The sequence below is a fragment of the Entelurus aequoreus genome, linkage group LG12, assembly GCF_033978785.1.
Source record: "Entelurus aequoreus isolate RoL-2023_Sb linkage group LG12, RoL_Eaeq_v1.1, whole genome shotgun sequence".
NCBI classification, from domain to species: domain Eukaryota; kingdom Metazoa; phylum Chordata; class Actinopteri; order Syngnathiformes; family Syngnathidae; genus Entelurus; species Entelurus aequoreus.
Genome location: NC_084742.1, coordinates 37,547,216 through 37,560,965, shown reverse-complemented (window position 1 = coordinate 37,560,965; position 13,750 = coordinate 37,547,216).

Sequence of the window (13,750 nt, the reverse complement as noted above, 5' to 3'; positions counted from 1 at the left end):
AAAGTGACATTTTAAATTTGCCGCTAAACTTCCGGTTCGAAACGCCTCTGAGGATGACGTATGCGCGTGACGTAGCCCGGCGAACACGGGTATGCCTTCCACATTGAAGCCAATACGAAAAAGCTCTGTTTTCATTTCATAATTCCACAGTATTCTGGACATCTGTGTTCGTGAATCTGTTTCAATCATGTTCATTGCATTATGGAGAAGGAAGCCGAGCAAGCAAAGAAGAAAGTTGTCGGTGCGAAATGGACGTATTTTTCGAACGTAGTCAGCCACAACAGTACACAGCCGGCGCTTCTTTGTTTACATTCCCGAAAGATGCAGTCAAGATGGAAGAACTCGGATAACAGAGACTCTAACCAGGAGGACTTTTGACTTCGATACACAGACGCCTGTAGAGAACTGGGACAACACAGACTCTTACCAGGATTACTTTGATTTGGATGACAAAGACGCAGACGTGCTACTGTGAGTATGCAGCTTTGGCTTTTTTTTGCGTATGTACGTAACTTTTTTTAAATATATAAGCTTTATGAACCTTGGGTTAGGTGAACGGTCTTTTGGGCTGAGTGATTGTGTGTGTTGATCATGTGTTTGAATTGTATTGGCGTGTTTTATGGAGCTAGGAGCTAGCAGAGGAGCTAGGAGCTAGCATAACACGTACCGTACCGTACGTGCGCGTCACGTACGTAACTTTTTAAAAATATATAAGCTTTATGAACCTTGGGTTAGGTGAACGGTCTTTTGGGCTGAGTGATTGTGTGTTGATCAGGTGTTTGAATTGTATTGGCGTGTTCTATGGAGCTAGGAGCTAGCAGAGGAGCTAGGAGCTAGCATAACAAACACGCAGGTGTTATTATGCAGGATTAATTTGTGGCATATTAAATATAAGCCTGGTTGTGTTGTGGCTAATAGAGTATATATATGTCTTGTGTTTATTTACTGTTGTAGTCATTCCCAGCTGAATATCAGGTACCGTGAGTATGCAGCCTTGGCTGCTAAACATTCGATAACTTGACCGTATGTGCGCGTCACGTACGTAACTTTTTAAAAATATATAAGCTTTATGAACCTTGGGTTAGGTAAACGGTCTTTTGGGCTGAGTGATTGTGTGTGTTGATCAGGTGTTTGAATTGTATTGGCGTGTTCTATGGAGCTAGGAGCTAGCAGAGGAGCTAGGAGCTAGCATAACAAACACGCAGGTGTTTTTATGCAGGATTAATTTGTGGCATATTAAATATAAGCCTGGTTGTGTTGTGGCTAATAGAGTATATATATGTCTTGTGTTTATTTACTGTTGTAGTCATTCCCAGCTGAATATCAGGTACCGTGAGTATGCAGCCTTGGCTGCTAAACATTCGATAACTTGACCGTATGTGCGCGTCACGTACGTAACTTTTTAAAAATATATAAGCTTTATGAACCTTGGGTTAGGTAAACGGTCTTTTGGGCTGAGTGATTGTGTGTGTTGATCAGGTGTTTGAATTGTATTGGCGTGTTCTATGGAGCTAGGAGCTAGCAGAGGAGCTAGGAGCTAGCGTAACAAACACGTAGGTGTTTTTATGCAGGATTAATTTGTGGCATATTAAATATAAGCCTGGTTGTGTTGTGGCTAATAGAGTATATATATGTCTTGTGTTTATTTACTGTTGTAGTCATTCCCAGCTGAATATCAGGTACCGTGAGTATGCAGCCTTGGCTGCTAAACATTCGATAACTTGACCGTATGTGCGCGTCACGTACGTAACTTTTTAAAAATATATAAGCTTTATGAACCTTGGGTTAGGTAAACGGTCTTTTGGGCTGAGTGATTGTGTGTGTTGATCAGGTGTTTGAATTGTATTGGCGTGTTCTATGGAGCTAGGAGCTAGCAGAGGAGCTAGGAGCTAGCGTAACAAACACGTAGGTGTTTTTATGCAGGATTAATTTGTGGCATATTAAATATAAGCCTGGTTGTGTTGTGGCTAATAGAGTATATATATATGTCTTGTGTTTATTTACTGTTGTAGTCATTCCCAGCTGAATATCAGGTCACCCCCGGCTCTCACAGCATCTTCCCTATCTGAATAGCTTCAACTCCCCACTAGTCCTTCACTTGCACTTTACTCATCCACAAATCTTTCATCCTCGCTCAAATTAATGGGGAAATTGTCGCTTTCTCGGTCCGAATCTCTCTCACTTCATGCGGCCATCATTGTAAACAATAGGGAACTTTGCGTATATGTTCAACTGACTACGTCACGCTACTTCCGGTAGGTGCAAGCCTTTTTTTAATCAGATACCAAAAGTTGCAATCTTTATCGTCGTTGTTCTATACTAAATCCTTTCAGCAAAAATATGGCAATATCGCGAAATGATCAAGTATGACACATAGAATAGATCTGCTATCCCCGTTTAAATACAAAAAATTCATTTCAGTAGGCCTTTAAGGCCAGAATTGTACTTAGATTGCAATAAGAAACATATGTTTAATGTACCGTAAGATTTTTTGTTGAAATAAAGCCAATAATGCAATTTTTGTGGTCCCCCTTTATTTAGAAAATATTTTTGAGATGGCACGTACCACACCCTAGACCAGGGGTATCCAAAGTGCGGCCCGGGGGCCATTTGCGGCCCGCAGCTAATTGTTTACCGGCCCGCCACACATTCTGGAAATACTATTGTAAAAGTTAAAAAGAACATTAAAAAAAGTGGAATGAGGTGAAATCTAACGAGAAAAAGTTGCAATGTTGACACAAAAGCTGCCATGCAGGCTGTTTTTTTTTCTTTTGTCTTTCTTTATTTTTCTGTTTTTGCCATTGCTCAAAAAAAAAAAATTATGACAAAAAAATCATGTTATAATGAATTATTTTCAGGGCTCCAATTACTTCAAATATTTCACTTTAAAATGTTTTATGTGGTAAATATTGCATATATTGTGTAGTAGCCATTAATTTAAAAAAAAAAAAATCAGACTTATTTTTAACATTTTAATGACTGAGACCCTTTATGGTCCCCGGGACCCCTAAAGGTAAAATAAATTTAAAAAATCATATATTTTGTTATGGTTTGAAAATGAAAAATATCAAAATGGCCCCCACATGCTTTAATTTTTCCGTGTGCGGCCCTCAGTGGAAAACGTTTGGATACCCCTGCCCTAGACACACCACTAGTTGGCACTCCAAGTTCCCTGGATTTCCCCCTGCTTTCTCAAAACACATGTTTTCTTGACAATGTCAGCTTTTCGTTTAGTGAAGTGCTCATTCATCTGCACATTTGTACTCTTCATCTTCTTTCTCTGTTTCAGCAGTGGATTTTTGGTTCACGGAAGACCGTAGAGGTGTTGTTTTTTCGATGTTGTAGGATGCATGTGTCATTGGTGTTAATATCGACAATATGTTCTTCTGATTGCAGAAACTTCACCACTTATTGCTCTGCTAAAGCGACATCCATTTCGTTCTGGTTTCCTCCATTATTTACAGCTCTGGCGTATGATCTGGGAATGATACGCAGCCCTGTCACGATTATATCATTGATGCGTTTATGCTGATCCGTATCATCGATGATATTCTTAAGAGAAATGTTATCTTGTTGCAGAACCTTCCTTTCTTTCTGGATTGCTCGATTTTCCCTTCAGAGGACTTTTATCTCTTGTTGCATTTCTGTTTGCTCTTTTACGAGATTCATCACATTAGCTTTTCAAGCCGTTATTCTGGGTTTGCAGGGTTTCTATGTTTGATTGTAAGCGTGCCATATCTGCTCTCTGATCTGACTGGCCCCACCTGCTTTCATGGTTGATTGCAAGTTGTCTATTTTTTTCCCCACATTTGAATTTAGGTTGTCAATTTTAAGTACGATCAATGTCATGTTTGGCCTCAAGTCGTTTCCTTTTTGCAGAAACTCATTTGATGAGACCGAAGGTTCCGGGCTTTGAGATTGGTTATTTAGCTTGGGTTTCAGCAGCGTTGCTCTAGCAGCGTTGCTCTAGCAGCGTTGCTCTAGCAGCGTTGCTCTAGCAGCCCACTGACGGCAGTTGCCTCTTTGGCGACTTGCAGCACTTTAAACTTGTATATTTCAACAATTTCGTACTTTGCGCCGATCAGAGCTTAGTTGGAGCCTGTCAAGTGAGATCACTCTGTGTGGTCAGAAACACTTTAAAGGCCTACTGAAACCCACTACTACCGACCACGCAGTTTGATAGTTTATTTATCAATGATGAAATCTTAACATTGCAACACATGCCAATACGGCCGGGTTAGATTAGTAAAGTGCAATTTAAAATTTCCCGCGAAATATCCTGCTGAAAACAGCTCGGTATGATGACGTTTGCGCGTGACGTCACGGATTGTAGCGGACATATTGGGACACCATTGTGGCCAGCTATTAAGTCGTCTGTTTTAATCACAAAATTCCACAGTATTCTGGACATCTGTGTTGGTGAATCTTTTGCAATTTGTTTAATGAACAATGAAGACAGCAAAGAAGAAAGCTGTAGGTGGGAAGCGGTGTATTAGCGGCTGGCTGCAGCGACACAACCAGGAGGACTTTGAGTTGGATAGCAGACCCGCTACCGTGAGTACGCAGCTTTGGCTTCCAAACATTTGATCGCTTGCCCGTACGTGCGTGCTGCTATGTGCATGTCACGTACGTAACTTTGGGGAAATATATGTGCTGTATGAACTTTACGGAGGTGAACGGTACTTTGGGCTGTGGGATTGAGTGTGTTGTGCGGGTGTTTGAGTTGTATTGGTGGGTTATATGGACGGGAGGGGGGAGGTGTTTGTTATGCGCGATTAATTTGTGGCATATTAAATATAAGCCTGGTTGTGTTGTGGCTAATAGAGTATATATATGTCTTGTGTTTATTTACTGTTTTAGTCATTCCCAGCTGAATATCAGGTCCCACCCGCCTCTCACAGCATATTCCCTATCTGAATCGCTTCCACTGCCCTCTTATCCTTCACTCTCACTTTCCTCATCCACGAATCTTTCATCCTCGCTCAAATCAATGGGATAATCGTCGCTTTCTCGGTCCGAATCGCTCTCGCTGCTGGTGGCCATGATTGTAAACAATGTGCGGATGTGAGGCGCTCCACAACCTGTGACGTCACGCTACTTCCGGTACAGGCAAGGCTTTTTTTATCAGCGACCAAAAGTTGCGAACTTTATCATCGATGTTCTCTACTAAATCCTTCCAGCAAAAATATGGCAATATCACGAAATGATCAAGTATGACACATAGAATGGACATGCTATCCCCGTTTAAATAAGAACATTTCATTTCAGTAGGCCTTTAAAACTGTCCCGAACTCCCGGAGCTTGATCTACCTGTGGCTTCAGGTAGCCAGGCAACTGCTCTGAATTGCGGTGGGGTCGTCAGCTGAGAGGCTACCGGCGCTTCCAATTTGCTTTTTTCAGCGAATCTGTGCTTCCCACCGGACGAAAAAACAGTTTGAAGATGTCAGTAGCTGTAATCACAACAAGTTATCCACCCTTCTCTTCACCCGAGTGTGCAAAACATGAGACCGCCAAGCCGATGACACAACTACAAAGTCGATCATGGAACTGCGTCCAAGGGTGTCCTGGTGCCAAGTGCACATATGGACACCCTTATGTTTAAACATTGTGTTTGTTATGGACAATCTGTGACGAGCACAAAAGTCCAATAACAAAACTCAGAGCGGCCATTCTTCCCAATCACGCTTCTTAAGGTTTCACTGTCGTTGCCAACATGAGCGTTGAAGTCACCCAGCAGAACAAGGGAATCACCTGAGGAAGCACTCTCCGGTACTCCCTCGAGGGAATCCAAAAAGGTTATTGGATCAAGATGACTTTTTTTCTGAAGAAAAAAAAAAGGCTTCGTTAAACTGTATCAATCAATCAATCAATCAATGTTTATTTATATAGCCCTAAATCACAAGTGTCTCAAAGGGCTGCACAAGCCACAACAACATCCTCGGTACAGAGCCCACATACGGGCAAGGAAAAACTCACCAGTGGGGCGTCGATGTGAATGACTATGAAAAACCTTAGAGAGGACCGCATATGTGGGTTACACCCCCCCCTCTAGGGGAGACCGAAAGCAATGGATGTCGAGTGGGTCTGACATAATATTGTGAAAGTTCAGTCCACAATGGATCCAACATATCAGCAAAAGTCCAGTCCATAGTGGGGCCAGCAGGAAACCGTCCCGAGCGGAGACAGGTCAGCAGCGCAGAGAAGTCCCCAACTGTAGTTCACCAACTTACCACTAAAGCACTTGGACTTGCTGCACTGAATCCCATGAACAAATCACAAAGCTATGGTGATAACTGACACTATGTTTGAATATAATTGTAATATTTGAATGATGATAAATGAATGTGTTGTGGCAGTATGCGGATTTCACCAGTGCGGCAGTTTGTGGAAACAATCGGTTGCTTTTCCAAACATTTTTAATATACTACCAATGTAAGAATGCTAAACTAGGTCACCTACTCAGTGGCCTAGTGGTTAGAGTGTCCGCCCTGAGATCAGTAGGTTGTGAGTTCAAACCCCGTCCGAGTCATACCAAAGACTATAAAAATGGGACCCATTACCTCCCTGCTTGGCACTCAGCATCAAGGGTTGGAATTGGGGGTTAAATCACCAAAAATGATTCCCGGGCGCGGCACCGCTGCTGCCCACTGCTCCCCTCACCTCCCAGGGGGTGAACAAGGGGATGGGTCAAATGCAGAGGACACATTTCACCACACACAGTGTGTGTGTGACAATCATTGGTACTTTAACTTAACAGGAAGTGCTTAAAGTTTAATGGCTTTGTAAAAACACTGAGACAAAGTCTAAGTTAATTGTGTTCTTCATGGTGTCTTTGAAACTGCATCAATTTTTTTCCTCAGGGTTTTCAACTTACGTCAAGTTTTTTGCCAAGAGGATTATTTGTAGCATGCACATTTTCAGAATGTGCTTGTTCTATTTTTGGCCAAAGTAAAACAAATAACATAATCTGAAGTTGTCTTTATTTTTAAGTTATTATGCCATGATTTTACCAGTCCGGCCCGCATGGGAATACATTTTCCTTCATGCGGCTGTCACGCCAATTTTCTTCCCATTACAAAAACCTTCCTACCCCCCATTTAGTTCCGGGGTCATTTCCGCGTACGTCATTTCCTCTTACGTCTTTGACAGCGATCGATAGCACTTCGTTTGACTCTTTTTTATAATACAGCGTTAACAAAACGTCTGTATTAATCGGACAAGTATTAATCTGACAAATTAATTTGAGGATATTCCTGACTGCACATTTGACTCGTGGACATATGCGGAAATTAATAACAGTGTACAATAAGTTAATTAATTATCAATCAACATTATTAAACTTTATTAAAACTAAATGTATTCGTTAAATTCAGTTTTTTTTTAGTTCTCTGTGTAAGTGAACTAAATTAAAATGACATGTATGTGCACATATGCACCTCAGTGAAGTCAGATGACCCGTGGTCAGACAAACGACAATATTTAGAATAAGAACATAATAGTAAAGAAAAACCTTGGGTATTTCTTCAAGACTTTAAAATGAGGCAAAAAACTGCAATGTAAAATGTTTTTATATTGTTTACAAATGTTTTGTTCCAAACATTGCGTGAGCTGCACCTAAAGAATGGGGAACACAGATAAAGGACAAAGCGTCAATTATAATCACAAGTGGTGGTCACCTCAGAAGTAGACATGTTATAGTGAAAAGCTCTTAAACCACATCAAGGTACAAACCAATAAAGGTTATTAGATTATTATTTTTGAACCAGTTATTTTTCCCCCAGCTTACATATTTCTCCAATCATTTTTTTTTATGGAGCAACATAGGTATGATACAATTTATTCACTTTTGTGGTCATGGCATACCAGTACTGTATTCAGTTAATCTTTGATGACGCAGTCGATGGCCTGGACTGAGTTCTGGATACCCTAAAGACTGGCTGAAGAATGCCCTGCAATAGGCCGCTCGCCTTGTCTGTTCAATAACAGAACCTCTGGCCATGCCTTTGGGGAAATTGAAGAAAAGCTCTTCAGATTACAGTTACTAATCCATCCATCCATCCATCCATCCATTTTCTACCGCTTGTCCCTTTTTGGGGTCGCTGTAGCCTATCTCAGCTGCATTCGGGCGGAAGGCAGTGTACACCCTGGACAAGTCGCCACCTCATCACAGGCAGTTACTAATCATGATAAACAATACATCAGATATTTCAAGAAGTTGTCCTACCCTTCAATGCCAAAGCGCTCCATTAGAAGGACACACCACCAACGCCGGATTGACTGCATGTCCAGCTAGAGCAGATATAACAATGAGTTCATTATTTTTACCTCTCAGAGCCGCTTATTTTGAAATCTTTTAAATATCTAAATACTTACCACACTGTAGTGAAAAGTAGTGTCCGTACAGAGCCAGAGGGAGTACTAAAAATAGAAAATAGTAATTTTTCTGAGCACATGTAATAATTACGTACTGAAAAAAATGTTTCTGTACTTTGTAATAATCTACTAAATTGATGAAAAGAGCCGTCAACATCAATACTGGAAATGTGGTAAATAGGAATATCTCTGGAAGCAATAATTGCAACCAAATATTTTTGTAATTTGATACTGTGTTTCACATCATTGTGGGGGAAGTTTAACCTACTCTTCTTCTTTAAAAATGCTCAACTTACCATGAGCATGAAAACACCACAGTCATTCCCCGAGGTCTGGCGTGGGATCTCCTGGTAATACACATTAGCACCATGAAAATGTATACAGCCTTTAGGTTTACTACAAGACATTTATATTTTATAGAGTAAACCTATTACCTGCATGTCTTTTCCAGTGAGCTCACTCCAGCTTCCTGGGACGATGTGCTGTGCAATGCTCCTGCAGTAAAAAAGCCAAATGTGAATAAAATAAAATGCAATAAGCCACTTGGCATATTAAAACATGAAGACAAATTGTAAATAAACAAGTGAAAATTCTATTAGAACACTGCCAAAGCATGAACAAAATCATGTTTCACCAGTACTGGTCCATGACTCTGTGGTTGGGGACCCCTGTTGCACACCACTGGAACATGGCTAGAATGGGAACATAGCCGAAAGAAGAACATGTCTAAAACATGAGCATAGCGGGGAAGGGAAAGATGACTAGAACAGAACCATAGTCAAAACCAGAACATGGCTGGAACAAAAAGTGGCCAAAATGGAACTGTGGCCAGGATTATTATAAAGGGACCTAGAGATGGCTCTGTACACCTCATCACCAAAACCAGATGGCCAAAGGGCAAACTGAGAGTCCAGCAAGAGAATTTCTCTCTTTGCCGGCCTCAACACCTGTAATGGTCAATGCAGAAAGAGGCATACATAATGTAATTGCACAAGAATTATAAGATATCTCCAGTATTTTTCTTTTCAACACTTACACAGAGAAGGTAATGTTGTGCTTGCTCCACGCTGGGAAGAGGAGTGCATCCTTTAGATGTGCATCCCTCTGTAGTAAACATTTATGAATATTTTAGAAATAAAATTCAGATTAGTGTTGTTATTATCATTCAAATTTCATTGTACTCACTGGAAGGCTTGACATTGGATCAACGTCTTTGTGCTTCCACATTGGTACAATATACATGTTGGCAATGAAGACATCTTTGCCCTGTAACAGTTTTGAATCCAAAAACATGAGGATATGTGAGGTTTTATATTAACCATTGAATCAGATTTTTTAATGACCAAAAGCAGCCTCTGTTGTGCAGCTCTAAGAAATCATACATGTCTCTGAGCAGCTTCCTGAACCAGCTGGAGGCAAGCATTTCCAATCTGTCATCACATTACAGATGTAACAAAGTTATACATATCCATGGAATAAGCAGTCAAGTGAAACAAACATAACAGTTACAGTACTGACCGTGGAGTCCATGTCTCTGGACAACCAAGAGACCAAAACTCTTCTCGGGTTAAACACACCCCTCCCTCTTTAACGATCAGCTCCATAGCTGGATGATCGCAGGCCAAAACATACTCGAGCTGTTCATGAGAAAATTTTACATTACTCGACTTGAAGATAACCTTGGCCACTTCACAAAGCAATAAATGTATATATTTTTAATCATATACTGGCTCCAATGTCAACATTTTACTCAATTTGAAACCTGCTCACCAGTTGTTTCTGGTCGGGGTGCAGCTCCTTTTTCCAGGGTGATGTGGGGCCAGCATATGTATGGTCCGTGAAACAATGACACTGGACATGTGTCAATCATACAAATAGTTAGAAAGCTACATGTATGGACACATAAACACTTTTTTTCTGAAAAAGTACCTCAGTTTCCTCCTCCGATGATGAAGTCAGCATTTCAGCATCTCCTGGAAGCACAGGGGCTGAAGGGGAATCCTTTGGCCAGCCAGGGTGAGTCCCTAAATGAGAGAGGAGGCATATTATGATACAGGGGAGGGATATTAAGATCTCTGAACAAAAATGCCTGTAAACAGCATTCAGTTTGACATACATTCAGTGATGCATACGGGGTCATCATATGCTTGGGCTTTCCATCCAGGGTCTCCAGCCTAACCATATTGTTTGGAAGAACCTCCATAACTCTGTAACATCAAGGGAATGAGTTCTGGCTTGGTCATCACCAATATGACAATCATGAAACATTTTACCAGTAACGTTGTGGTTAGAATTCAATATTGCATTCAAGCATGTGAGTACATTCAGACTGAATTACAATCCTAGAGTACAATAGTCAAAGACCACCATTTAGTTACCTCTTTCTTGAATTCAGTGCCCTGGTCAGTGAGGATAACTTCAGGCAAACCATGAGTAAAGAAAATGTCCCTCAAGGCCTGTGGGGCACCACAGAAATTATATTAGTACAACTAATAATTACAATAGAATTGTATATATATATATATATATATATATATATATATATATATATATATATATATATATATATATATATATATATATATATATATATATATATATATATATATATAAATTATGCACTTTAGTGGCTTTTTCCCTTTCTGATTATGGCCATGGGTAAGTGAAACACCAAAATATAAAGAATACCTCCTTCACATTGGCTGCTGTCTTTTTTGGGAATGTTCTTGCTTCAACCCACTTGGTGAAATAATCGGTCAAAGTGAGACAATATCTGTTCCCCTTAGACGACTTTTTCACAGGTCCAAAGAGGTCCACACCTAGAGCATGAATTCCAGTTCTCAGTTTAGCAAATATTTGAATGTAGACTGAGTTTTTGTATAGTTGTGCGTGAAAAGGTGAGGGATGTGTGAATAAAGCCACTCACCAACCATGTACCAAGGTGATACGACCTTGACGGGCTTCAGCTCAGGCGCCTCGGTCTTTAACTTTTCAAAGCGCTGGCAGTCAGGACATGTGCGCACCTAAAAGCAGTAATAAAGGGAAACATATTGTAGATATGATTTGATTCCACAACACTTTGCGACCTACTACTAACTAGTAACCTGAGTGTTTCAACTAAAAATAAAAATGAAAAGCAAATATCTTCCTTCTAGGAGCTTGCTTACCCAATCCAATGTGTCCTGTGTGATGGACCGCCAATAAAACCGGGGAGCAATCTTCGCTTGCATCCTCCGTGGTCCAAAATGGCCTGCATGGGCTTTGGTTAACACAGCCACTTTCTCCTCCTCTGTCCAAATGACCCTTCTGTTCCCATGGTACAGGACCTCTTCTACACAGGACAACAGCACACACAATATTGTAGTGAAATGGTTTCAACAATAATGTTGATTTAAACTACAGACATTTAACAGTATTATATATTAATTAATATTAGTGAAATGGTTTCAACAATAATGTTGATTTAAAGTAGTACAGACATTTAACAGTATTATATATTAATTAATATTAGTGAAATGGTTTCAACAATAATGTTGATTTAAAGTACAGACATTTAACATTATTATATATCAGGCCTGGCCCTAAACAATCTGGCGCCCTAGGCAAGATTTTAGGTGGCGCCCCCCCCCCACATCGGCAGTGAAGTGTATATACTCACAAGAAACCGAATAGCTTTGTCTTTGACCTTTTTTTTTACTTAAAGAAAGCAAATTAACATATTATATGAGAATGTTATGTTATCATTATCTTTAACCAAATCATAGCAGTGCTCAAATTAAAAAACAGCATTCCCTCTCATGTGATATTGCTTAATTAACATTAATGATGTGCACTTTAACAACTAGGCTTACTACTATACCTAATATATAAAGGGGTGGAAAAGTGACTATTACCTGCAGGGCAAACATTAGCTAACCAGAAGGCAATAATAATGTAAACAAAAAACACCTGCTTAAAAGATCTAATACAAATGTCCCTGAGGAATGTAAGGTGGGAGTACTGTAATTACTAGGGATGTCCGATAATGTCTTTTTGCCGATATCCGATATGCCGATATTGTCCAATTCTTTAATTACCGATACCGATATCAACCGATACCGATATCAACCGATATATACAGTCGTGGAATTAACACATTATTATGCCTAATTTGGACAACTAGGTATGGTGAAGATAAGGTACTTTTTTAAAAAATGAATAAAATAAAATAAGATAAATAAATTAAAAACATTTTCGTGAATAAAAAAGAAAGTAAAACAATATAAAAACAGTTACATAGAAACTAGTAATTAATGAAAATTTGTAAAATTAACTGTTAAAGGTTAGTATTATTAGTGGACCAGCAGCACGCACAATCATGTTTGCTTATGGACTGCATCCCTTGCAGACTGTATTGATATATATTGATATATAATGTAGGAACCAGAATATTAATAACAGAAAGAAACAACCCTTTTGTGTGAATGAGGGTAAATGGGGGAGGGAGGTTTTTTGGGTTGGTGCACTAATTGTAAGTGTATCCTGTGTTTTTTATGTGGATTTAATAAAAAAAAACAAAAAAAAAACAGATACTGATAATAAAAAAACAGACCGATATTATCGGACATCTCTAGTAATTACCTAACGTTACATTATTATTTTCCATAACAATTTAGCCCCCTTCACAATATTAACCCGACGTTAAAACAGAACTAGCTATTTATTGATTAGCAATTGCAGAATCATGTAACATTAGCTTAATGCTAAAAAGCCAGGTTACTATCACATTCTGTAACAGACAAATAATGTAATGTAGGCTAACGTTACCTACCTGCTACCTTTGTCTTTTTCTCGTTTCTCCTCCTTTTCTTTTCTATTTTTTCTTCCCTGGGCACCTGACAGTTTTGGCCGTTTTGACATCTTGTGTTTATTTTTTGATGTGGTGACGTCCAAAAAGAGTCATGATACGGGAAGGGAGGGGGCGCACCCACGGGGTGGGGTGGGGGGTGGCGGTTGGGGGGGGGGGGGGGGCGTAATGTTGTAACAAATAATATTTATATATATATATATATATTTTTTTTCTCCAACATTTGTGGCACTGGCGTGGCGCCCCCTGATGGACGGCGCCCTTAGCATTTGCCTATACGGCCTATGCCACGGGCCGGCCCTGTTATATATTAATTAATATTAGTGAAATGGTTTCAACAATAATGTTGATTTAAAGTAGTACAGACATTTAACAGTATTATATATTAATTAATATTTTTTGCACGTTACCACGAAGACAGAAGTTCCCAGCAGCGGCCCTAACACTCCGCTTGAAATGTTTCGAAGCCTGCTGGTGTTTGACATAAGTCCCCTGGGAAAGATAAAGACGAATATCATTCAGTGACACCAC